Here is a 23,607-nt window from a genome sequence, read left to right as displayed (position 1 = left end):
TCAGCATGTTTACCATTGCTCGATTCTCGCTGACACACTACCTATCTCATCCCCTGACTTGCTGCATCTATCTGTCTATCAATCTATCTAGCTATCTATCTATTCATCATGCTATCTATTATGATTTGTAATTATAATATGGAGTCCTGACACCAGCTGGGTACTTATACCTGCAACTGAAGATGTGATCTCGATATCAGACATGATCTGATACCCAGGATCGCCCTCGTCATCATCCAACCACTCACACATTTCGTCTACATCCACCTCATCACCAGCTGCAAAAAGACATGCATGGAAATCATCCACGTCAAAACCTAGAACGTCATGCACCACATCAGCTCTGTGAAGCAGACAAGACCAACCACTTTCCAGAGTCTTGATAGAGACTTTCCTCCATGCACTGGCCTAGTTGTAGATGGCTGACTTAAGGTTGTAGCGGCAAAGGTTTTCCACAGTCTGCTAGCTTCGTGTATCCCGTCCCTCCCTGCTTTCGTCCTCGTCCTCGAGAACAACCATCACCTTGTCCAGGAACTTCTGACGGTACAGCCTCTTTGTTGCCACGATCACTCCTTGGTTCATTGGTTGGATAAGAGCAGTCATATTAGGTGGCAAAAACAAGCATCTAATGCAGCCATTCTCAGCCACCAACTCCTTATTGAACGGATATGCAGGTGCATTGTCCAAGAGAAGGAAAGCCTTTATCTGGTCGCGTGCAATTCCCAGTGTCGTCATCTGATAATGGATGGCCTCCTTGACGAAGTGCTGGTGAAACCAGTCTTTGAAGCTCTTGGCTGTGAACCAAGCCTTCACAGAATGGTACCATATGACAGGAAGGACATCCATCATGCCACAAAGGCACCAAGGCTGCTTTGCATGGCCAACAATAACGGGCTTGAGCCAATGCATGCCGTTAGCATTGGCGCAACACAAAACAGATATCCGCTGCTTGGAGAGCTTGTGTCCAGGTACACGCTGCTCCATCTTCTGTGGTAGGGTGCTTGTTGGCAGCGAGCGATAGAATAGACCAGTTTCGTCAACACTGTAGACTTGACCGAGAGTGAGGCCCTCCCCGTCGATCAAGCCCACCACCTTCTGCCAAAACTCTTCTACTCCATCCTCGTTGGCATCCAAAGCTTCGCCATGGGCCTTACGGTTGGTAAATCCATTTTGTATCTTGAAAGCGAAGAGCCAACACACAGATGCCTTGAAGTCTGGGGAGTAGTGGAGCCTTGTGAACTTCTCGCCAGCAGCCTTCAACTCTGTACCATGCACCAACACACCACCAGCACATTATTGATGGTACCAAATCAGCATGGAGTGGTTGACTTCTGCAAACCTGGGAGGGTGCATAATCTTCCTCTGTGCAGTTGGTCTTCGATGCGAAGCCAGCCATGTATTGGGTGAGTTTGTCCCGGGATTTCTTGATAACGAACGAAGTAAAGCAGGCCAGGTTGAATTCTCATAGGATGTGGGACATCGGCCATCCCGCTTCCACCTTCTCCAATATCTCCCTCTTCTTCTCAGGTGGTGGGGCCGTCGCCACACATACGAGTAAGAGGCAGCAGAGGAACAGCAGTGCCTGCAGCAGGTAGGGCACCACCAGAAAAGCGAGCACGTGGCCGGCCATGGTGATGAGTGTGCACTCACGATGATGGGTAGGCGGGAAATGGGGAGGAGGCAGGGTTGCCCTACCAGTTGTCAGCGGAACAACACGGCAAAACATAGCTGTTCAGCACCGTGCACCAAGGTCAAAATATGGTTGAAAAAATGTTGGATTTTTTTTTTTTTTTTTTTTGCTTTTTTATGTTTTTGGCCATTTTTTGTTTCCAAAAGCCTGAGCCTAAAATGTCCGGGACTTGGAGTGTCCGGGACTTGGGCATCCGGGTCTTATAGAGATTACTGTAATTCCTTTCTTTTGTATCCTAACCGAAGGGAGCCAACAAGCTGAGCCTGATTGCTCCTTTGGAGGTCAGACACACAACTAAGTCTCACTGAGGCTATGACTGGGGTTCAAGAAGACAGACCACCTTATATTCCTCCATTATATTGCCAATATGACGGGAATCGAACCCGGGACTCTCAGGTGAGAGCCAGGCAGCATACCACTACACCACAACCAGGTAAAAGTTATCCCACATTGTCACAATCTTGTAACGAATGTCCCTCCACCCCCACTGTGGCCCTGAAGAGGATGAGATAACCCCCTGACACTCGGGCAAGTAGATGCTTTTAATCTACCCCAAGCACTTACGGCAAGACAGAAGGAAGATATTATACTGGATGATTTTTCCTGTGTAAAGTACTGGTTTCTCTCTTCAGACCGCCTATATATTTAGCTTGCTTAGTTCCGAACTCTTGAAAGTCTTTCCGCACTGAGCAAAGTTGAGCTACACTTGACAGGAAAGAGTTCACTTCTCCCACACCGACAGCGCGTCCAGAGCAGGGATCGAACTCGTCACTTGAACCGGGAGTCGAATGCTCTATTAATCAGGCCACCAGGTGTGTGTGTGTGTGTGTGTGTGTGTGTGTGTAATTCACCGGGTCGGTCAGGATCACTTGATGGTCGTGATCGTCAGCTTTTACCCCCCCGGAAGGGAGCTGAAAGCTCATATAGTCCGATCTAAGGGCAAGGCTGTGACCTTCACACACGCACACATCCGTCCCCTTGCTCAAGGGGGACAGTAACCACCCACTTCGTCAGTGAAACTTTTCGCAACCTGAGCGAGGCGCGAACTCCTGTCCACCAGTTGGCAAGCGGGAACGTTACCACTGCACCAGCGAGCGGTGTGTGTGTGTGTGTGTGTGTGTGTGTGTGTGTGTGTGTGTGTGTGTGTGTGATATCAGAACGTACAAGCTGTTGAGATTAAGCAAAACTGTTTTGAGAATGGTTTGTAAGAGAAGAGGTCTGAATATTCTTCTTAAGGTTCCAAGAACAGTTTAATAAATTTTAGCTTATTAAATCGTATAGTGTTGCTAAGGCCAAGCTGTATAAAGTCGTTAGATGAAGACAGTTCATTCATATAATATTCATATTATTTCAACAATGTTGTATGGTAGGTATGGTTTAGTCAGTCACCATCATCGCCGAAGCCTTTGTCTTTCTTGGGGAACTTCCCGATAGGAGATGGTCACACAAGAACAGCTTTCGAGGTTTTGTTATAATCACCTAACACTCTCTCTCTCTCTCTCTCTCTCTCTCTCTCTCTCTCTCTCTCTCAAGCATCACAATGTCTCCCGTCTCTGTTACCAAATTTTACTCCACTTTTTCCTTCGGTACTAGGTAAAAATTGTCTTCCAACACTTCCTTTAATCTCACTTTCAAAGACTTATTTTAACGCCTTGTCTACACGCATTCTTTAAGCCTTTCTATGCCACCTCATAGATTTCCTTTCTATCCATTCCGTTCGTATCTCGCACCTTTCACCATTTCGTCCCTCCAACGTACACATTATTCTTTCTAGGTACTAATAAGAAGTAACAGACAGGAGTTATTTACCGTGAGTATAGTTTTTGGAAGGTCGCTGTCGTCCTCCTCTGTGATCTGTGCCTGGTGGAGCGAGGTAGGGAAGACTGGGGCAAACTCGTTCACATCCACCACACGCACTAACACCCTCGCCTCACTGTCCTCGCTACCACCACCGTCAGCAACACCTTCACCTCCAGCCAGTCTCACCATCACCACTAACTCGTACTGCACAGAGAGAAAGAGGGGAGAGTTATTGGACTGATGTACAGACCTGAGTGGGGAAGTGAAGGAGGCGAGGATTAGATCAGAGAAAAAGACGGGAGGGAATAGCCAGATACGGAGAGAGAGAGAGAGAGAGAGAGAGAGAGAGAGAGAGTAAATAAATAATAAATAAATAACTTTATTTCCACTAAGCAGTGGTTATTAATAAAGATACATGTTCCGATATATAGTAAGTACAGTACAATGAAAACATGAAAAATCAGTACATATGAAGACAAATTTAGAGCGAAATAAAATCTCAATTGGGATTTTTATCTTGCAAATGCATCCAAGGTATTTCAAGTCATAAAACATTTTTCTCTCCCATAAGAAAACACAGCAGCCTAGATTTGAATACTGGTAGGCTACTGGCGTTGGTTATTAAAGCAGGCAATTCATTCCAGAGCTTCGGGCCCTGTACAGCGAGTGACCTGGCACCAGTGCTAGTGTGGACTCTTGGTACATATAGGCTATTTTGTTGCCTGGTTACACTTCCAGTCACGTTATGCACAGAAGCAAAGGACATAAACCATTCAGGGTACACACCACGCAGTATCTTATACATAGTACAGTACGTATCAAATGCATGCTTTTGTTTAATATTTAGCCATCTTAACTCTTTCAGGACTGGATAAACATGATCGTATTTCCTCATTCCACCTACAGCAACTTTAGCAGCAAAGTTCAATAGTTTCTGGGCACTGTGTATAAGAGTTCCGTTGGTTGTACCCCATATCCTAATACAATAATTAATCAAGCTCAATACAAGAGCTTGAATTATGATTATACGAGTCTGTTTCTGGAAATTGTCACTTAAACGATTTATATACATCAATGTCCCAATGACTTTTTTATTTAACTCATTAATATGCACATCAAAGCTCATATACTTATCAATATAAAGACCTAAATTTTTAACATGATTACTAGGAGTGATGTTATTGTCATCAAACTTTACAGTTGCATTAGCAGGTATACGTGATAAGAGTTGTCGATTTCCAATAAAAATACATTGAGTTTTATTTGGGTTAATCATGAGACCATTCCTAAGAAAATACTGATTAGCTTTGACAAGGGTTTCTTCAGTCTTAGTGATAAGATCCTCCAGATTATTTATAGTACCTGTATGAAGGAATTGTGTATCATCAGCATATTGTGTTAATATACAGTCATTTAAATAAGTTGATATGTCATTTACGTAGATATTGAATAAAAGTGGACCTAGAATTGAACCTTGTGGGACCCCATAAGTTACATTCTGCTTTGTAGATACGACATCATTTAATCGAACAGACTGAGTTCTGTTACTAATGTAACTATTAATCCAAAACGAATCAATTTTTACCTTGGCACATTTATCTATGAGGATGTCATGGCTAACACTATCAAAAGCTTTAGAGAGGTCACACAAGGTTAACAGAGATATTTTCTTTTGGTCCATATTGTCATAAATTTCATCAGTTATAACAGTAAGAGCAGTCTCAGTAGAAAGCTTTGATCGGAAACCATGCTGAGTGTTAGATAAAAGTCTCTTTGTTTCTAAAAAGTTTAATAGTTGATTAGCAACTACCTTTTCTAATATTTTAGAAACAGTAGGTAATAGTGAGATGGGCCTATACGTAATTATTAACATTGTTGATATCACCTGTTTTGAAGACGGGGACAACCAATGCGTGTTTCCATGTCGTAGGAAATATACCAGTTGTGATAGAGGTGTTAACGATACAAGTTAAGTAAAACGCGATGACGTAGAGTGCGTCTTTGATGAAGCGAAGAGATATGCCATCAGAGCCATATGAACTACTTTCCTTGAGACTTTTAACTGTAAGGACTATCGTATTGGTGTCCACAGGCTGAGGTCTAAAGTATTCATCTTCTGTAAGGCTTGTTAGAGGCATGTCAAATTGATTGTTAGCAAGGTTTTGTTGCGTCTTATCATATGTAGATTTACCAACGTTTGCAAAAAATCTATTAAATTCTTCTGCTTTCTCATCTTTATTTTCAAAGTTCTGATTATTAGATTTTTTATTCTTTCCTGGAACAATTTCCCTGATGACCTTCCAAGTAGCAGCAGTATCACCTTTAGTACTGTTAAATTGATTATGATAATGTTCAGCCTTTGACTGGCTAATAAGGACCTTTACATTTTTCTTTTCGGTTTTATACTGTTGTTGCAATTCAGTATTATATCTATCAGTTTTTAGCTTTTTCTGAATGTAATTTCTATTCATAATAGCTTGGCATATTTCATCATTAAACCACGGAGAGAAAGGTCTAGTAACATTTTTGGTAACTAACGGTGCACAGGTGTTCAGACATTCCGTAATAGTGTTAGTAAGTATGTCTACTTGCACATTTATGTCATCAGTAAAGAAAACCTGATTTAAAATATCACACTGCTGAAGTAAACAGGAACAAAGGGAATCACTATTATAGTTGCCAAGGTGACGAAAAGTTATGGTAACAGGTGTGCGTTTTGGTTTGCTAATGTTCACTTTGGCAGTAATCAGGTCATGATCTGCAATGATATGAGGTACTACATCATGCGAGATTATGATGTCAGGTTTATTAGTTATAATTACATCGAGTAGAGTGGCTGATGTAGGTGTAACCCTAGTTGGTTTATCAATTATTTGGGTTAATTTATTGTTTCTGATAATATGCCTAAGCTTACTTCCAGCTGAGAGAAGGTCATCATTAAAATCGCCAAGAATGAAAATGATCTTCTTCCGCAGAATCATTAGTCTAAAGATCTCCTGAATATAATCAAAGGATAAAACAGTCGCTTTAGGGTGTCTGTACACACAACCAACATTAACAGAAGGCAACTTACGACACTGTACAGTTAGCCAAATATCCTCGATTCCAGGTTGTTTTGGAATATTTACATTAAGTACAGTGGAACTTAAAGTGTCTTTAACATAGATACAGACACCAGCACCTCGACCATTGTCATGTCTAAAAATCTTATAGTTTGGAATATCTACAAACTCAATCGGGGTGATGGGAAGAAGCCAGGTTTCGCTCACACACAAAATATCAACATTTCTTTCATACATGAGTAACTTAATTTCATCAAGATTTGATAGTAATGACTGAGCATTAATATGTTCAATAATTAGAAAATCCTTTTTAGTTACTGAAGGAGTCCCACCGGCTGTTTCTTCTTCGCCAAACCCCTATGTGTTGTAATATCTACATAGTCGGCTCTTATGGCCCAGGGCGTGGCAGTTACCACATACAAGTTTATGGTCATATCTGCAGGTTGACTGTCTGTGATTGAATTCTCCACAGTTGAAACAACCAGTTTTCCTAGAATTATGTGTTACATTATGTGCATAGCTTGAGTGATTACTTACAGCACGGTTATTTCTGGTACTGTTTCTTACCACATATGTCCTCTGCCAGTTATTTGCTTCGTATGACTGGTTATGTTCTTCATGATGTGGATTCACGTAGAAGTGGCGTGTGTCTGTCCCTCTCGTCTGTCTCCCCAGGGCATCAGTGTAGGTGCGGGTCCCTGTAGGGTGGCTGCGGTTCGGGTCCATCGAGCTTCTACTAACATATAGAGAATGGGTTCTGTGGGGATCCTTAAAAATGGTCTTCCTGTGATGGTAATCCAAATCAGTTTTAACTTTTTCCCATTCAGAACACAGGTTGAAATCACCACACTGTTTGGCAATAGTTGATAAAAGTCGTACTGCTCCTAGTCTATTTAGGATTGAGCCTGGATGAATATCATTTGCATAATAGCACATATCATCAACCTCACCAGTGCCCAGTTTAAATGCAAGATCAGTCTGGATGGTTGGTACACAGTTTGTTTCACACCACTTTAGAATGTGGTCATTCACATCATTTATTTTAGCCTGTAAAAGATCTGACTGTAGGCTGGGCACAAGCTGGCATATGTATATATTCATCATTTCATTTTTCCTTTTTAATTCACTCACCAAAGAACCTATATCATCTGTAATTTTTTCAGGAGAGGCATTTTATATTAAGTCAAATAAACCACCATAAATTATGCAACTTTTAGGAATCCAGTTTAATTTCTCGGCCACCCAGCACTTCGTGAAATCAACAGTGACTCCCTCCTGTGTTCTTATATGAGAAGTTATATGGAGGTCAGAGGATATTATCTGGGAGAGGTTAGTGTCACCCAGTAGGAGAGTTTTTTCACTAGGTTGTACTGGGATACTTACAGTTTCTGGGTTAGTTTGTCGTTGGTTTCCACGAAATTCCTCCTCAAGTGCTGACATCCTTTGGTCTAGTCTTGCTATGAGGTGTGTGTGTCCCTCCTCTGGTGATGGGGAACTCAGGGCACCTTCAGTCACGGGGTCAGCACCTTGTTGACACTCATTCATCTGCTTTTCTAATGCCGTGACTCGCTGGTTTATTTCATCTATAAAGTAACCCTCTTCACCTGCCTGGATCAGGTTCGTTCTTTCACCTGCCCCCTCCACAGATTCGGATTCGTGGTGTCTGCGTCGTTTCTCACTTTCCAAGACTGAGACACGTTGAGCCAGTGTTTCGATTGTGGTGAATGCGGCCTTGATTTCTGTGTTAAGCTGTTCAATTTTCTTGTCCTTAGTTTTCAGAATTTCTTTTATATCATTAATACTTTGTATTACATGTTGATAAGATTGTTCAGTTGCTTGGTTGCATGAACTGATGTTAGTGTCAGCCACTGCAGTGTTGGTATTATCCATAATCATATTTATCAACTCATCTTTATTAACCCACATATTTTTCAAACCAAGTTCTCGGCAGTGTTTCTGTAGGTCCGGTTTATTAAAATTCTTGAGATAGTCCTTTGTTGGGTTAGTTAGAGATGGTTCACTGCTGGCCGATTGGATATTGTCCCGGGACAATGTTTCCACACTTGAGCTGGATGCCATATTAGATGTATCAGGTAAATAAATCACTCTTGGCACTAAATGGTTTGTGAACTTTGAGCACTAAATGCTACTTAGAGATATGCAGAGCAGCTTGGTCGGCTTGAGTCAAAGCTTGTGCGTGGCTTTGCAAGATTTTCCAGCAGTGAAAATCACAGGTTTCATTGTTTTACCTCTTGGTGCACTTTTTCGTTTCGTCTGGTCTGTTCCTTCACAAGAGTCACTTCTTTACTTTCGTCAAAATACATATAGATGATCACAAACCTTTCTAGTCTCTTGTGGTAAGACAGTCAAAACTTTTGTTGCCACATTCACTAGTCAGCCGTGTAGGTGAGCGTATGGTAATTTCAAATTTCAAATGTTTTCAAATTTCCTGGGTCCTCTTCCGTCATATCTTCCACATTATATCCAATTCCAGGCTATCTCCTCTTCTCTATCTTCTATATCCTCTTCTCGGCACTATTAGCTCACTGTATATATATAGCTTTCACGAACCTGAGGCAAATGTCCGGAGAAAGTGGTGAAAAATTCGGGGGGGCGTGTCTGCGTGTGTGTTCAAGAGGAGGACCCGACTGGAGAGAGTGAGAGAGAGAGAGAGAGAGAGAGAGATGTAACACAATATCACAAATTAAAGATAGACAGGAGAGGGGGATTCTGCACAGATACACCGACAATTAAAATGAAGGACCTTACATAAATACACAGACCACTAATTGTTCAAGGTCTTGGTGAGTGGTGTTCGGGCCCAGTATTAACAGAATTAACAGAATGAAGCGTTCTCACAAGCTCCTTTACGCATCTGAACCTTTCTTTTCGTAAAATTATAGTTTTCATGATGGACAAGATGCTCAGTGTTTGCAGCCTGTTGCTTTAACTATTGAGTTACCTATAGTATTCTCTGCACAGGTCACACTGTTTAGGCTAAGCATTTTGATAATCTTGTTGCAATTTGTAGGTTCTGGGAATTCACGCTCTACGTTCAGGTGTTTCTATGGTTGCTTTTTAGAAAAAAATCAACATGAGTTGCATTACTTCTCAGTTTTTATGGAATTAAAGTTACTGAGCGAAAATTGTTGCCCTCAGTAATCACCTATAAGATCACTAATAACTGTGGCTCCATGGCGGTTGTTATTTGGACCCATGTTAATGTAATTTTTTTGTTCAAAATCAGTCCTAGAATCATCCCTGAAGTTAATGCGTAAGGTCAATCACGGGACACCCTGTATATCTTGTTCTTTTCTTAAGATTTTATGTACTGTGCATTTCAATATCGAGGGCGAGATTTTTTTTTTTTATATAAAGATGTGTAACCAGAGCCCCAGAAAGGGATGGGGATTCAGTTATCCCCGTACCCTGAAAATTGGATCTATGACTGTGCGTGAGTACGATTGAGACTGAAAGGGAGGAAATTGGAAGAATGTGAGAAGAACCTTGAATGTGTTGGCTTTGAGGGAAACATAGACGAAAGGGAAAGGTGAGTCTATGTTTGGAAGTGAGAATGGATGGATGTCAGGTGTTGACAGAGGAAGGGCGAGAGAAGGTGTGGCCTTGATAGTGAGCCCAGAAGTGCAGCAGTGTGTGATAGAATGGAAGGATGTGTCATACAGACTGATGTGGGTGAAAGCGAAATTTGAACATGAATTGTGGATATCTGTGAGTGCACATGGGCCTGGTAGCGAAAGAGATGCAGAAGAGAGGGAGTCTTTCTGGAATGATGATGAGCGCAGAGTTTTGGAGCGACTTTGAATGTGGTAACGATGGGTGATCTGAATGCTAGGGTGGGAAATGTTGCAGTCGAAGGTGTAGTTGGTATGCATGGTGTGCATGGAAGAAATGAAAATGGGGAACGATGATAGAGATGAGTGTTGAGCGAGAGATGGTGACTGAAAATACCTTGTTTGAGAAGAAAGATATTTATAAGTATACATGGGTGAGACAGGGGGGTGGAAGAGTTGTTGATAGAGCATTGACGGACTATGTGGTTGTGTCCAGGAATGTAATAGGAAGATTGTTGGATGTGAGAGTTCTGAGAGATGAGGGTGGCGGTATGTCTGACCACAACCTGGTGGAGGGAAAGTTAAGAGTAGGTAAGAGATGGGTGAGAGCTAGGAGAGTTAGGTGTGGCATGGAGGTTTTGAAAGTGAGTGAGTTGGATAAAAGAGAGAAAATGATAGAGTATCAGGAGAAATTCAAAGATGAGTGGAATGCAGTGAAGATCAGGAAAATGGCAGTGTGGATGAGGAATGTCAGCTGTTTATGGGCGCTGTGGTGAGGCATGCAGAAGAGGTGTATGGTGTGAGACGAGTGGGTGGTGGTGTAAGAAAGGCAAGTGAATGGTGATGCGAGAAAGTAAGTATGGCTGTGGCTGAGAATAGACGTGCATATGAAGTGTGGCTGCAGAAGAAGGATGAGGCGTCATGTGAGAGGTATGAGGAAAAGAGGAATAGGCCGAGAAGGGCTGTGCATGATGCTAAAGTGGCAGCAGATGAGAGGTGGGGTAGGCGGTTGACTGAGAATTTTCAACAGAATTCGAAAATGTTTTGGAAGGAGGTGAAAAGGATGCGAAAGGGAGAGTCTGGGAAGGAAGAACGAGTAAAAGCAAAGGATGGAAGGATGTTAATTGAAATGGATGCAGTAAGGAAGAGATGGGCGGAGTATTTTGAAAAATTGTTATATGTAGAGGAGGAAAGGAAGGCTGAGATTGTGGCAGATGGAAGGGTACAAGGAATAAATGTGCTGGGAGAGTTTAATGATTCCTTGATCACGATGGAGGAAGTGCAGGAGGCGGTAATAGTGATTAAAACAGGGAAAGCTGCAGGTATGGATGGGTGTGCTGTGGAATGCCCGAAAGGTGGTGGAGTGACTATTGTTGACTGGTTAGTAAGATTGTTGAATGTGTGCTTTGTGAAAGGTATGGTGCCAGTTGACTGGGCAAGTGCTTATGTGGTTCCACTGTCTAAAGGTAAGGGTGATAAATATGAATGTACTAGCTTTAGGGGTATGAGTCTGTTGAGCGTTGTCGGTAAGGTGTGTGGTACAATGTTAATTGGTAAGATTGCTGAATGTGTGTTTTGTGAGAGGTATGGTGACAAATGACTGGGCAAGTGCTTGTGTGGTCCCGTTGTATAAAGGCAAGGGTGATAAGTATGAATGTACTAGCTTTAGGGATGTAAGTCTGTTGGATGTTGTAAGTAAGGTGTATGGTAGAGTGTTAATTAAGAGAGTTAGAGAGGGTACTGAGGGAGTGATTGATGATGAGCGGTGTGGTTTTAGGAGAGGGAGCGGATGTGTGGATCAGGTGTTTGCTGTGAGACAAGTGTGTGAAAAGTATTTAGAGAAAGGTAAGGATGTGTTTTGGGTGTTCATGGAGTTAGAAATTGGCTTTGTGGACTGTTTTAAGATTGTATGGACTTCGTGGTGGGTTGCTAAAAGGAGTAAAAAGTTTTTATGTAAATAGTAGAGTGTAAGAATGGGAAGGAAGGTTGTTGGTACACTGAAAGCAGTGATGAGAAATAAGGAGGTGAGTATGGAAGTTAAGAAGTCACTGCATGATGGTATTGTATCCCTACCCTGACGTATGGAAGCGAGGCATGGACCTTGCAAGAGGGGAACAAGTCAAGAGTGAGAGCAGTGGAAATGAGTTACTTGAGAGGAGCATGTGGAGTGACGTGGAGGGACAGGTTGACGAATGAAGAAGTGAAGGAACGCTGTGGGGTGGATGTGGTTGAGAAGATTAGGAGAAATACACTGAGGTGGTTTGGACATGTGAAGAGAATGGAGAATGAAAGACTGACTAAGAGGGTGTATGTAGGTGAGGTGGAGGGAGGGAGAGGGAGAGGTAGACCGAGGATGAGGTGGAGGGCTGGAGTTGAGAGGTATATGAGGGAGGGGGGGTGAGTTGGGGGGAGGGTAGTCAAATGGTGGGTGACAGAGCGACTTGGAGGCGTTTTGTCTGCGGCCACCCTTTGCGGGATTAGGGCGTCGGGCTATAGATAGATAGATAGAAGAATGGGAAATACTGTGAGTGATTGGTTGCCTGTGAAAGTGGGGCTGCGACAGGGATGTGTGATGTCGCCTTGGTTGTTTAATATTTATATGAATGTGTTGTAAGAGGTGTGAATGCAAGAGTGTTAGGTGGAGGTTTGAGTCTGGTGAATGCTGATGGTAGAGAGCGGAATCTGAATCACCTGCTGTTTGTGGATGATACTGCTCTGGTGGCTGATTCAGAGGAGAGATTGAGACAGTTGGTAGAGGAGTTTGGAAGGGTGTGTGAAAGGAGGAAAGTAAATGAGAATAAAAATTAGGTGACGAAGTGTGCGAGGTTGGTAGATGGTAGGAAGATGAATATAGTTTTAAACTGTGAGTTGCTTGAGGAGGTAGAGTGTATTAACTATTTAGGGTCACATGTTGCTGTGGATGGAAGAATAGATGCAAAAGTGAAGTTTAGAAAGGCTGAAGTAGGAAAGATGCTGGGAGAAAAGAAAAAAGTGTTTAGATGCCATTCGCTTTGAATGGATGTGAAGAGTAGACTATATGAGGGCGTTGTGGTACCGACTGTGTTATATGGGGCTGAAACATGGAATATGGGTGTAGCAGAAAGGAAAAGATTGAATGTAATGGAGATGAGGGTTCTGAGGAGTATGTGTGGAGTGATGTGTATGGATCGAGTGAGAAATGATGAAGTGCGAAGGAGAATTGCAGTTGTGCGGGAGATGGCTGATCGAGTTAAGGAGAGGGTGAAGCGATGGTTTGGGCACATGGAGAGAATAGATGATGAGTGATAGGTGAAAAAGATAACTGGGTCGGATGTGAGAGGTGTAAGGTTGAGAAGAAGACCACGAACTGGATGGAAGGACAGTGTGAAGAGAGCATTGGATGCGAGAGGGATGTCTGTTGAGCAAGGAAGAGTGGCTGTGTGTGATAGAAATGACTGAAGAGAAATTGTGAGCGAATAAATGATGGTGCAGCCCTGAGGGGATATTCTCTCGCATTTGATCTGATCAGCTGATCAGGTCATATATATATATATATATATATATATATATATATATATATATATATATATATATACAGTAAATCCTCATTTTTCGCGGCTTGGATATTCTGCCATAACCTCGCGAACCACGAAACGTCGAATTGTGAAGTTAAGAATCAATGGGGAAAAGAGAGGTGCATTGTGGTGGGACATTTACAGTCGGCAAGATTTCCGACTGGACCACCTGGTTGCGGGATTTGGCTAATGTCGCAACAGCGCGCCCGTGTGTGTGTGTGTGTGTGTGTGTGTGTGTGTGTACATGCCCGACATTTTTTCGGATCGCTAAGCTTCATCCTCCGAATTATATTATGTGGCCATTGTATTATGCTATGATATAGGCTAATAAATATTATGTGATTGGGATAATGGGCTGTGCACTATACTATTTGTAGTCTGAATTATATAAAATAATTCCCTTGCCTTGCAGCGTGAACCACGATACAGGTTGAGTTGTGGTTCAGAGACAGAGGGCAAGTTCACCCAGAAATGGCGCGATGTAGGGGGAAGGGGGAAGTATGGGAGTAAGCAGCCAACAGTTATATATTCTTAGTCATTACAGTATAGTTATCAATGTGTCAATATTATCCTGTGCCCTGATTGATGATAAACCTATTTACTTTTATTATCTTTATATAGACCCGATTACACACTAGGATACCCCCTCCCTAGTTAGCGGAAAACATGCCCTACTCCACCACCTCGACTCTCTCTCTCTCTCTCTCTCTCTCTCTCTCTCTCTCTCTCTCTCTCTCAACCTCCTCAGCTGGCTATCAGTAGACACACACACACACACACACACACACACACACACACACATTATCAGTTTGTGCTAATGCGTAATGACGTTGCATTTAGTATGTTTACCTAAAATTTAATACTGTGTCAAAATACAAGTGCAATACATAACCACCTCACATGGCGGATTACGTTAACCAGTAATCAATACTTATTTGCAAAGTTTATGTTTCAGTAATAGTCATGGGGTAACCAGACCCACACTGATATTTTCGTTAATGCTAAAGGTAATCGTGTGTTCTGTGGCGGATACCAGTTAGTGGGGAGGTGGCCGCTGACACCTCCAATCCTCATAGCTATGGTGGTGGGTTGTAGTGTCACTGCAGAGGTTTCTGTTCCTCCAGTTATGTCAATAATTAAACTTAACATACTGATGAACAGCCATTTCTTATGAAAAATACAAACAGCCTATATGGAACCATGAAGCATATTGTGGGAGCTTTCCAGCTCTCACGCACCAGTCACAGTCTTGGTCCTTTGTTTCAGTATTGCCAGCCTAACAATGTACAGTGTTAATGAACGTGCTATTAATATTAGTTCTACATGCTTATTTACATTTAGAACAACAGAATTCAAAGCAGGATTTCATTCAGTACACAGAATGCCAAATACAGCATGTGTGTGTGCGTGTGCGTGTGGGTGTGGGACAATGCGTATGGTGGGGGTGGGAGGAGTGTAGTGAGTATGAAATGTGTGTCATAATGGTAATATGGGTGTGTGCATACTTGGCTAAGGACGTCCAAGACTGATATGTAATCTTTGCCTTTAACATTTGATGACACACACTTCAGTATTTATTTAGGTTCTGTTTATAAATTTGTAGCATGTTACATTATTATATTATTATGATTATGTTTTGGGGGTGAAACCTGAAACAGCATATGAAGACAAACACTGAAATGTATATACAAAAAAATGCATTATGTGTGGCAAAATACATGAATAACAATATTTCAGGAAGAAATATTACCGTATTATAACATCTGTTTAAATACGTTGTAGGTGCAGCGATTCTTAAGCTTAGATTATCGGATTTCCTTTGATCAGTATGTTACGTTATACTCTAGCTTTGAGTTATGTATTGTATTATAAGTGATGTCATTGTGGACGTTCACTTAAAACTACATCGAGCAGACAGCAAGTGCAGTTGTTAGTAGTTTACCCGTATTTGTTATTGATCACACACTGACCAACTTATTCCTGAGTAATTTTTAAAAATCTTTATCACGACTGGAAAACAGCACCTTAGGCATGTGAACAGGTGGCAAGATGTCTAGGGAGTTGTGATTGTGCCAGTCAAGAAAGCTTCATATTTTAATGGAAAAAAAACTGCAATTGTAACATGAAAGTTGCGTTAAGAAATGCACATAAACGTCACTAATTCCTGTATAAGTCCCCGTAATAAAAATCATGTCAGTGAACAAAATGTATAAGATAGTGTCGTATCAGTTATATTGTCAGGTAAGTTATAGTAAGTTATTAAAGTTATTGTTAGATTGTTATACTGCATGGAATAATATCCATTATAATCAGAGGATAATAAAAAAAATAAAATAAGATTTGTATGGAACTCATTCATTAGTAGGAAGTAACCCACCCTCCTTCTCGATCACCTTTCTCAGTCTGTTTGCATAGAGGCGACATGGTCCGTATGAGCTGTTTCTGGCTTCTGAACTGTTCCCACTAGGCGTGATTGTGGGCCAGTTCACTCTCAGGCTCCCAACAGTTAACCATAATCCCCCATATTTTTTCGATGGGGTTCATGTCTGCTTCCTTACTGAGCCAGTCGAGCAGCTGCAAGTCCTCTCGATCTGCAAACCATTCCGAGACTCTTCTCGCCGTGTGGATGGGGCAGCGGTCCTGAACAAAAATTATAGGGCCGGGAGGAAACGGATAATTCCGCTCCTGAACTGAGGGGAGGAAAAAATCCTGCAAAATTTCAATGTATTTTTTAGCAGTGAAACTCCCTTCTATCCTGGTGACGTCACCCATACCATGGATGCACACTCACCCCCAGACATTGCAGGTGACGTGTCCACTTCTGGCCTTGTCGAAGATGTTCCTACGGTCGTAACTGCACGTGAAAAGAATATTCATACATCGCTCATATAGTTTCATTTCTAATATCTTTGACGCTTTGGGAAAAACCACCGTTTTTCATGTTATGGTTCATTATCCACTATTTGTTTGGTATATTTTATGAGGATTGTAAGGCTTAATGAACAGTGGTGCGAGCGTTGGTAATATGCGTTCATCTAGACGTATTATTGCTATGAATATCAGTTGATCCCTAAATGTTTTTTTAATAATATTAAAACTGTTTAGTGATACAGTATAAAATATGGTCGTTAAAAATATCGTCAGTAAATTTATACACATGCATTACAATACTGTCGCCTGCAGAAATCTTTTCTCTGTCATTAAATTTTATGAATACAAAATTCCTGGTAACAGTCATATGAAGAAGACTATCAACGCTTCTCTATACTCTGGCCTTTATCTACCTACTGCTCTTCCACACTCTCCAGTTTTTCCTCAACCTGTCTGTTTACCATAATTCTTACAATTCACCACCAAATATATATATATATATATATATATATATATATATATATATATATATATATATATATATATATATATATATATTCTGTGTGTGTGTGTGTGTGTAAGTTCTCACTTTTACCTGATAACCATACACCCACGTATCACATTAATCAACAAACTTCATACTGGCTGGGTTATATTCAATAAAAACACGTGGGCTATCGTGTCATTTACTCATATCTGTTCCAAGTGGCCCAACATTAAAATAAATAAAACAAAGATTCTGGGTGTGGTCATTCGGGAGGGTCATACAGTAATCATAAATTATTATCAGTGATCATTTTCAAACTACTATGCGACACAGGGTATTGGTTTTACACTTGACCACTCTCATTTTATAAGGAATTACATTGGCCAGTAAAGGACAGCTGGATTTATAACCACATCAAAAAATACGTGAACTTCGTATCCTATTAAACACTGAACTTGCTGCCTTTTCGAAGTAGTTTACGTGAAAGTCCACTGTGTGAGCCTTCATGACATAGTTAATACAATATATAATGGATATATTGCATAAATCTATGCTCTAGTATAACTTAATAAACTGATCGCTTGGAATCCGGTAAGCTACCATTAAAAACAGATGCTCCTACAGTGTAATCTTATAATGAACATTAAAATAACATTATTTTCTCCTGCAAGAGATAGTTATTCATAAAATATACATTCCATATCACAGTTTTATAATACTTCAGTGTTTGTCTTTATATGGTGTTTCAGGTTTCGCCCCCAAAACAAAATCATAATAGTATAATAATGTAACATGCTACAGACTTATAAATAGAACCTAAGTAAATACTAAAGTGTGTGTCATCAAGTGTTAAAGGCAAAGATTACATAACAGTCGTGGACGTCCTTAGCCACGTATGCACACACCCATATTACCATTATGACAAATTTCATACTTTACTCCCTCCACCCCCACCATACGCATTGTCCCACACCCACACGCACACGCACACACACATGCTGTATTTGGCATTCTGTGTACTGAATGAAATCCTGTTTTGAATTCAGTTGTTCTAAATGTAAATAAGCATGTAGAACTAATATTAATAGCATGTTCATTAACACTGTACATTGTTAGGCTGGCAATACTGAAACAAAGGACCAAGACTGTGAGTGGTGCGTGAGAGCTAGAAAGCTCCCAAAATATGCTTCATAGTTCCATATAGGCTGTTTGTATTTTTCATAAGAAATGGCTGTTCATCAGTATGTTAAGTTTAATTATTGACATAACTGGAGGAACAGAAACCTCTGCAGTGACACTACAACCCACCACCATAGCTATGAGGATTGGAGGTGTCAGCGGCCACCTCCCCACTAACTGGTATCCGCCACAGAACACACGATTACCTTTAGCATTAACGAAAATATCAGTGTGGGTCTGGTTACCCCATGACTATTACTGAAACATAAACTTTGCAAATAAGTATTGATTACTGGTTAACGTAATCCGCCATGTGAAGTGGTTATGTATTGCACTTGTATTTTGACACAGTATTATATTTTAGGTAAACATACTAAATGCAACGTCATTACGCATTAGCACAAACTGATAATGTGTGTGTGTGTGTGTGTGTGTGTACTGATAGCTAGCTGAGGAGGTTGAGAGAGAGAGAGAGAGAGAGAGAGAGAGAGAGAGAGTCGAGGCGGTGGAGCAGGGCATGTTTTCCGCTAACTAGGGAGGGGGTATCCTTGTGTGTAATCGGGTCTATATAAAGATAATAAAAGTAAATAGGTTTATCATCAATCAGGGCACAGGATAATATTGACACATTGATAACTATACTGTAATGACTATGAATATATAACTGTTGGCTGCTTACTCCCATACTCCCCCCTTCCCCCTACATCGCGCCATTTCTGGGTGAACTTGCCCTCTGTTTCTGAACCACAACTCAACCTGTATCGTGGTTCACGCTGCAAGGCAAGGGAATTATTTTATATAATTCAGACTACAAATAGTATAGAGCACAGCCCATTATCCCAATCACATAATATTTATTAGCCTATATCATAGCATAATACAATGGCCACATAATATAATTCGGAGGATGAAGCTTAGCGATCCGAAAAAATGTCGGGCACACACACACACACACACACACACACACACACACACACACACACGGGCGCACGTTAGCCAAATCCCACAACCAGGTGGTCCAGTCGGAAATCTTGCCGACTGTACCTACCCTATCAGAAAGTTCTCTAACACTAAACAGGCCCTAACCAAAATTAAATGAAGAGTGTTTACTAGTGCTAAAACAGCATAACACAATAAACATGTACCTGAAAAGACATTAAAACTGTTATAAAGAGCTGCAGCACCAAAAATCCTTACCAGAAATAAAGTAAAGACTGGCTTGAGTGGCAAGTGAAGGTCTGTTGAGAATGGATGGGTTAGTTCTCGATTTCACTAACCAAAGAAAAGCTGCCACTTTTCACCAGATTATTTAATTTTCGACATCAAAGTACGTCAACTAAACCACGGTCATTTTATGTGCCCTCTTTGTCACGAAAATGAAGGGAGAAATTATAACAATATTATTTTAAGAAAGGCTGTAATGTAGTAAAATAGAATAAAAAATTGGTGGGTCGAGTCTACCATCTCTGTATTGGGATGGTTATTATTCTGTCCTTCCTTAAATATCGATAACCTTAATTTACATCCATTTCAGGTACTTGTCCATCAAAACAAAATTAAATAGTGATACGAGAACATGTAACGATTCTTTGTTAAAAAATAGTAGCACGACAAGGCTGAAGATCATACGTTACGATCATAAACAATAACAAACTCACGTGTGTCTACTACCCAGCTGGACTTGCTGTGTATTCACAACGCGGCTGAAGATCGTACGTTACGATCATAAACAAAAACAAACTCAGGTGTGTTTACTGCCCCGCAGGACCTGCTGTATAAAGATCATGGAAAACTGTTGCATAGAAAAATGGACAGTGCCTAGACCGAGCATAGGTACGCATCATCTGCTGAGTGTCGGCTGCCGGATGGGAGCATTGAATTGTCGGGAAATTCGCGAATTGTGAGACAACTCGGAAACTTTTTTCTTGCGCGAAAAACGAGGCGTGGAAGTAAAATGCATCCAAACATGAGGACTTACTATATATATATATATATATATATATATATATATATATATATATATATATATATATATATATTTATATATACTTTACATGTGTGAACATACGATATAAAAACCCAAACATGTCTTTATACATTATATCACATGTCTTCTAGGTATGATCAGAACATCTAACAGGTAGCTCGCAGCGGTCAAGTGACTTGCAACGTGTGGGGATGGATTTTCCTGTATGGGGTTGGACAGGTCACACAGACAGAGGGCAAGTCCACTTCAGATAAGTATCTGGAGATAGGCTACTTGAGGAAGTGATAATGCCCGCTGTCCGTTCCTACGCCCTCCCATGTCCAGAGACCATTATCTTCACACAGCTACGGTAGTGAAACGGTGGTTGAGGAACAGCGCCACGTTGATCTACTCTGGCCTAGAAACAGCCATGACCTGAACCCTATAGAAAACGTGCGGGCTAACATTGTGAATATGTGGGAGCCAGCACAGGAAAGAAAGCTAGAGCAACTCATGCAACACATGACATTGGATTGGCAAGTCTTGAGAGGGAAACCGACTCTCATTCACAACCACGTGGCTTCCGTCCCAGAGCGCCTCCACAGTGTAATCTCGAAGACTGGTGGTTGGACAAAGTACTGAACTGTCCAGTAATATTGGTTCTTGCAACACTTCCTTGTCAAGTCTTTTATGGTGCACATTTAATAATTCTCATGCATGTTGATATTTCTATTTCCATACTAATGTTATTAAGTAAAAATTAAATGTATTTATTTATAGTGAGATAATATGTAAGGGATGGAAATATAAAACTTGTACATTAAAGTTTGAACAGAAGGTGTATAAATAAAAATAAATGTAATGTAGAGTTTGATTTTCGAGCACATGGCTACACTGTGAATTACGAGAACGTGTTGCTGCCCCGATACACACTTCCCTGTGATTAACAGTATCTTAGAGTATCGTTGATCAAAGAAAAATATAGTATTAACCTTCACTGTTCCTGAAGAACATGTATATTACTCATTACCAGCCATTATATATCTTGGTCAATGTGCTGGTGTCTGATATAGCTCTCAGATATTCTCGGTTGCAGTATTACTAAGCACAAACTCCTATCTGATGATATCAGTTTAGTTAGCCTTATATAATTAACAGTATGCAGTATACGTGTGTCGGTTTAATGTAAGGATAATTGCCGAAAATTCCCGTCGTCTGTATTTCGTCATTTCGCAGGTTTCTTACCTGGTTATTCCTACCCCCTTTTTCATAAAATAGTTACTGTATCCTGAACTACATAGAAATAAGTGATGGTTGACAAAATAAAAAATAATAATAACATTGATGCCCACCAGCAATACATATGGATGCAATGACATGAATGAGGATATATAAATGTTAGAGGTATCCTTGCTTTCCACACCATAGTGAGACAAGAAGGGAGGAAGGATCCATGGGAACAATGTGTGGCGTGAACAGGTATGCCGAGCATGGCTTTTAGGCCCCTCCAATTCGACTCGAGCAATCTCCTTATAGTAGACATCCTATGAAATTAAATACTTTAGGATCGTTGGCCATACTATGCATAAACAATACATCCGTTTATGAAGACACTGGAGCTAACATATATATGACGAAAAATGTGTTTCAATGCAGAATGACTGCAATGACTGCGCTGGGGGTAATTTACCCGATGCTGAGATCCCCTACTCAGGGATGGAGCTCTACAAGTAGCATGCTACTAGATTCATAGTGTGGACACTCGCTGCTGTCAGTATCAATTTGCAATGAAATAGTTAAACTGCATCGCGTATTCGGTTACAAATCATGATACTAGGGGGAATAGTTAAAGTAGTTTCTTTTGCTGTGCAGGCAATTATTCTCTCTTAGTTAAATTTAACTTTCTGTAACCATAATGAATGAATTATAAATGACATCATCTATCTATCTATCTATAGCCCGACGCCCTTTTCCCGCAAAGGGTGGCCGCAGACAAAACGCCTCCAAATCGCTCTGTCACCCACCATTTGACTACCCTCCCACCAACTCACTCCCCCCTTCCTCATATACCCCTCAACTCCATCCCTCCACCTCATCCTCGGTCTACCCCTCCCTCTCCCTCCCTCCACCTCATCCACATATACCCTCTTAGACCCTCTTAGTCAATCATTCTCCATTCTCACCACATGTCCAAACCACTTCAGTGTATTTCTCTTTACCTTCTCAACCACATCCACATCCACCCCACAACGTTCCTTCACTTCTTCATTCGTCAGCCTGTCCCTCCATGTCACTCCACATGCTCCTCTCAAGTAACTCATTTCCACTGCTCTCACTCTTGACTTGTTACCCTCTTGCAAGGTCCACGCCTCGCTTCCATACGTCAGGGTAGGATTCACAATACTATCATGCAGTGACTTCTTAACTTCCATACTCACCTCCCTATATCTCATCACTGCTTTCAGTGAACCAACAACCTTCCTTTCCTGCTGTACCCTTTCACGCACTTCATCCCCTAAGGTTCCATCCTTACTCATCACACTACCCAAGTACTTGAATGCACGCACATTCTCCATATCCTCATCATCCAACCTCGCTGTACATTCTGTGACTTCACTCCTCTCAAACACCATAACTTTACTCGTGTTTACATTATCTTTCAGATTCCTCTTCCTACTCACTGTCCCAAATTCATTCACCAAACCTTGCAACTCCCATTCATCTTCACTCAACAATATTGTATCATCAGCAAACAGCAACACCGGAATCTTCCAAATCTCACCCTCATTCATTAGAGCCACCCCCACATCCACTGCCCTACCTTGCACCTCCTTTACAACCCCATCCATGTATATATTAAACACCCATGGAGACATCACACAACCCTATTTCAGTCCCACATTGAGATCAAAGAACTCATTCAGCTCACCATCCACTCGCACCGTAGCCCTAGCTCCTTCGTACATACTCTTCACAGCACTCAACAATTTCCCTTCCACTCCATATATTCTTAATACCTTCCACATACCTTACCTATCTATTTTGTCATAAGCTTTCTCCAAGTCCATGAAGGCAGCATACACTTTCTTTCGCTTCTCTAGATACTTCTCCACTATACATCTTAGAACAAATATCTGATCTACACACCCTTTTCCCTTCCTAAATCCCTCTTGTTCTTCTCCAACTAGCTCCTCTGTCATATGCCTAACCCTATCAATGAGTATTCTACCAAATATTTTTCCAGTCACACTAAGAAGGTAAATACCCCTACGGTTACCACATATTTCTCTCTCCCCTTTTCCTTTACATAAAGGAACAATAATTACACCTGATTTCCAGTCCTCTGGAACCCTTCCCTCTTCCCAAGCCAATCTACACAACTTCCATATCCACTCCACAACAATCTCATCCCCATACGTTAGCATT

The sequence above is a fragment of the Coenobita brevimanus genome, chromosome 33 (assembly GCF_032717465.1).
Source record: "Coenobita brevimanus isolate Jiangsu-jjx chromosome 33, ASM3271746v2, whole genome shotgun sequence".
Classification (NCBI taxonomy): domain Eukaryota; kingdom Metazoa; phylum Arthropoda; class Malacostraca; order Decapoda; family Coenobitidae; genus Coenobita; species Coenobita brevimanus.
The sequence above is the reverse complement of the archived record's forward strand: the minus strand, read 5'-3'. Positions refer to the sequence as shown.